This window comes from Helianthus annuus, chromosome 5 (genome assembly GCF_002127325.2).
Source record: "Helianthus annuus cultivar XRQ/B chromosome 5, HanXRQr2.0-SUNRISE, whole genome shotgun sequence".
NCBI classification, from domain to species: Eukaryota; Viridiplantae; Streptophyta; class Magnoliopsida; order Asterales; family Asteraceae; genus Helianthus; species Helianthus annuus.
The window spans coordinates 91,782,986-91,787,813 of NC_035437.2; the positions used below are offsets into that span (position 1 = coordinate 91,782,986).

The 4,828-nt window shown below is 38.7% G+C and overlaps 1 long non-coding RNA gene across 1 annotated transcript; it reads right to left on the bottom strand.

The window, feature by feature from the left end:
* Positions 1 to 2,904: 2,904 nt before the first annotated feature.
* LOC118492295 lies at positions 2,905 to 4,553 on the bottom strand. The gene is made up of 3 exons (XR_004893053.1): positions 4,290 to 4,553; positions 3,514 to 3,593; positions 2,905 to 3,037 (listed from the first exon to the last, which is right to left on the bottom strand). It is a non-coding gene; the product is annotated as an uncharacterized LOC118492295 (long non-coding RNA).
* Positions 4,554 to 4,828: the final 275 nt, after the last annotated feature.

Sequence of the window (4,828 nt, forward strand, 5' to 3'; positions counted from 1 at the left end):
CTAGCAACAGGAGTCGCACCAGGTATAAGATCAATACGAAAATCAACTGATCGAGATGGAGGAGGACCAGGTAAATCTTCAGGAAAGACGTCAGGGAAATCACACACCACTGGAACATCACTTATGCTCTTTCCCTTGCCCTTTTCTTCCACTACGTGGGCTAAAAAGGCAAAGTACTGTTTACGTAAATATCTATTCGCTTGGGTGCATGACATCAACTTTAGTCCTCTAGAAGGTCGGTCTCCATAAACGTGTAAAGTATCACCAGATGGAAGAGGCAAACGAACATACTTCTCATGACAAGCGATTTCAGCATGGTTCTTACGAAGCCAATCCATGCCTACTATGACATCGAAGCTACCCATTTGCATGGGTATAAGGTCGATGGGGAAAACGTGTTCGTTAAGAGTAAGACGACAATCACGAAGAATAGAATTGACTGAGATAGACTTGCCATTGGCAACTTCGACAGAGAATGACTTAGGTAGTATGGAGCGTGCACAATTTAGCAAAGATTCAAATTTAGCGGACACAAAGCTCTTGTCCGCACCAGTGTCAAATAATATCGAAGCATAAATATTATTAACAAGGAACGTACCATTGACGACTTCATTGTCGTTTTGCGCCTGTTTAGCGTTGATATTGAATGCTCGTCCTCGAGGAGCTTGCTGTTGTTGTTGTCCTTGATTCAGCTGAGGGCATTGGGGACGAAGATGAGTTGTGTCACCACATTTGAAGCAGGCTCTGACGTTGTTGGGGTTGTTTTTGCAATGGGTGGTGCTATGGCCAAAACGGTTGCAGATGGTACAATGGCGACAATTGACATTGGTGGGATGGTGAAGGTTGCAAGTGTTACACTTTGGATGAATCCCATCGTATGGTTTTCGTTCGGGTGCAGGTGTAGCAGGATTAGGCGGAGTAACAACCGCACAATTCTGACTAGAAGCCTTTCGCTTCCTGTTCTGGTTCTTTTTGGTTGATGAGGAGGGTCCAACAGTGGCTTGGTGCGCGTTCTTCGAGGAAGTCCTCTCAGAATTCCTACGAAGGACAATGTTGCTGTTAAGGCGAGCGGCCAAACGATAGGTTTCTTCTATGGTTGCTGGAAGAGCAGCTTCCATAAGGTTCATGAAAGAGTCAGGGCAGCAGTGGATGTATTTGTTGATGGCTTTTTTCAGGTGTATCGACCTGGCTAGGACAGAGTATGCTAAGTTGCTTGAAACGGGTGGTTAAGCCATCGTTATCATCGCCGACATGTTTTAGGAACCAAAACTCTTGCTCCAACTTCCTGAGCTCATGCGGAGGACAAAATTCCTCCTTCATGATCTTCTTTAGTTCATCCCATGGCAAGGCGTGGGCTGCATCTTCTCCTCTTATGCCCCGCTCAGAGGTCCACCAGTCCAGGGCCCTTGAGCGGAACACCCCAGTAGCGTTCTGAGTGCGTAAGTTGTCAGGACAACCACTTTGACGAAACAAAATTTCCATAGCGTCAAACCAATTGAGCAACGCTGTGGCACCATCCTTGCCTGAAAATTCTAGGGGTTTGCAAGCCATGAATTGCTTGAAGAGGAATGGTGTCTTGGGCTTGTCCACTTTGGAATCGACAGAAACATGGGGCGAATCTGCACTGGTTTGAATTCGGCTGACTATATCAGGTATAACGCGGGCCATCTGGTCAGCCATTTGTTCAGCAATGAGGCCCACGAGTTCCTTTTTGGAGATGGAACCAGTGCGGGAACTCTTCTTGGACTTAGGCTTTTCAGACGAGCTTGAAGATACCATCTAGAAGTTTGAAAGAAAAGAAAAGGATGAGACTTTGATCATAATGTTTGTTTGAGGGAAAATTGTTTTGATGAAATGAATCACATAGCATAAAGTTTCACATAGCATAAAGTTTCACATAGCATAAAGTGTCCAAATTGGTTTACATAGTATAAGATTCAAATTGTATCACATAGCATAATCATGGATTCCACGTAGTGTAATAATGAAAGCATCGTAAATTTAGTTTGTTCATGAGAGATTATCATTAATTGTTTTAGATTGCGAAGATAGTGCAATTCGTGTCTCCAAGCTTGAAATGAAAGTAACGTTCAAATATAAAACACATTAAAATTGAGGTAGCATAAAAGAGATTCAACGTAAAACGTGGATTGTCACGGAACGTAACATAAGACTATTCCAAAGTAAGTCGAAGTCCTTTTCGAATTAAGGAAACGTGCTTTGGCCTAATAGACAAATAGTCTCATCGAGAAGCGACTAACGATATTTGTCCTTCCAGTTACTACACGTCCTTAATCGATTGGGAGAATCGAAACTTTGGCGAGATTGAAAATCGAGGAGTGGGACTAGTTATAAAGATGCGAGTTTCACCTCTAACTTGATAACATCGTACCCTAGTGTGGTTGGTTCTTATCAAAAGATAAGGGTCCACTAGAATAAGAAATGGAAATTTCCTTCAAGGTTTGGATATCACTCCTAACTTGAGGGTAGATTTCGTGCAAAATACAAAGTATAGCTGAGTAAAAGTCATCACCAAATGTGGGAATCACCCCTATTTTAGTGAGTCATTTCGATTTTGTCATAAGAGTGTCTTCAAAACCTCCAAGTGTGTATTGTGTTAGCCTTAGGAAAGGCATGTATGTTTAAAAGACCAAAGGGAGTAGAGGGAAGCAAATGAGATAGAAAGGAAATAGTCTTAAAGAACACATTAGTGAGAAAGCTCCTAAACTATAGACTAGGTGAAAGCATTCCTACTTTTTCCTAATTCCCTATAGTTATGGCTCTGATACCAATCTGTCACACCCCAACCGATGGCGGAAACATCGGGATGAGACGAAATAGATTGCAAGAGACATCATAACACTATATGACAATAATAATTTAAATTCCATTTCATATCAAGTCTAAATTGTCATACAAGGATCAAAAATAAAAGTCAACATTCCTTCAAAATAACATAACATTCAATAACTAAAATTAATCTATGTGTGTATCTAAGTCCACCTAAATTCTTCATAGCATCAACTCATCATTCAACCTGCAACATGTATTAAAATATATCAACAAAAATAATGTTGGCGAGTATACAAGTTTGTTTACAATATAATAGTATAAAAAGTTTCAAGTCTCATATCCAACATGAATCACAATTTGCAAGTTTAACGGTATGCCGAAACGTGTACCCATATGTTCAAACCCAAGTTCCAACGCGTTAAAATAGCCTATCCCAATAGTTTCGCGGGAGGTAAAATAGTTTAACTTAACAATACCCCAAGTTTCGTGGGCGGTGCGTTATCCCTATAGCGCTATAATTGTTAAGGCGGGCTAGCAAAGTTAATGAAGCATATATCGACACAAATAGTTTACATTAGCATACAAGTCTAACAAGCATCAAGTAGTTTCATGTAAAGCATGGATAGAGTTTAAAATAGTTTCAAGTGAGGTGTAATTTGAATAAGGAATACATGTTGCACCCAAAGTGTTTAAAACGAAAATGGGATCGAGTATACTCACTTTGATTGCGTTGCGATTTCTTGTAAGTACGCACGAGTAAGATTGGGTAGAATCCAAGATAACGAGCAAAAGTGATTAGCCTAGATATTTAGAGTTTACACATAATGAATTCATTAATATAAGTTAAATGATATTCCTAATATTTATTGTTTACAATTTGATTATATTATTAAGTTAGAATATTTATAGTAATCCTTTATTTAAAGTTTTTGTATCATGATCTCGTTTAATTCGTACATTCTAGGAATTTAGATTTAAAAGTGTTAAAAAAAATAAATAAATAAAATAAAAAAATAAAAGAATAGAAAAATAAACATTAGAGTTACAGTCACAACGGAAAAAAAATGAGTTAATATGTAAGAGTTTTAAATCAAAAATGAATTTAGAATTTATAATTGAAAGAAAATGGATTAAACTTAAAAGCATTTAAGAAAAAAAAAACATAAACTGTAAAAAGCCCAAAAGTTCGTTTTGGTTTATTTTTAAACATGGTTTGCAGTCATCTTCTTCAATTAGAAAAAGAAAACATGCGCAGGCTGTTATGCTTTTGATCCAACCTATTAGTTTAATTCTTCATGATCTCCATAACATAAACCAACATCGACCAAAACAGCAACTTCTAAAAAAAACATGATTTCAAGTTCATTTATTCATTATCAGTTCGTCATCTTATTAAAAAGACGAACCGAACATCAACGGTTATATCATTTCGTTTCTTTGGTTCAACTGTTAACGTAAAAGGGATATAAGAATATTATCGGGGAAAGAGCTTATACCGAAACACGGCGGCGAGACTTTCCGTTGGGGCACCGGTCGTCTTCTCCGGCGATGGTGGTTAATGTCGGCGGCGGATGTGGGCTTCTCCGGCGAATAAGTTCGAAACAGAGGGAAAAGTTTAGTGTGAACAGGGGTAACTTCTGTGGTGTGAGGAACAATGGTGGTGAAAGGGTTGGGTATTTATAGGTGAGTTTAGGTAGGCATGAGGTTAAGATCAAGACCAAGTTCTTGATTGATAAGAAGATGGAAAGAACTGAATCAAGATCAATTTCGTATAATCAAGGTTAAAAGAAAAAGGAAAGGAACAGGCTGTAATCAAGCTGGGTTTCCTTTGAGCGGTAAACTTGAAAATGACAGACGCGAATAGACGTATAAGTATCAAATGTTTCTAAATAAAAACGTTCTTATGGTAACAGACGAATGGCTTGTGACATGCGGTTTAAGGCTCTAGTGCGCGAGAGAACCGGGTCAGGCGCGGGTTCGATTCTCGGCCAGCCCCTTTTTGATTCATTTTTCAGTGTTTTTTTTTTTTTTTTTA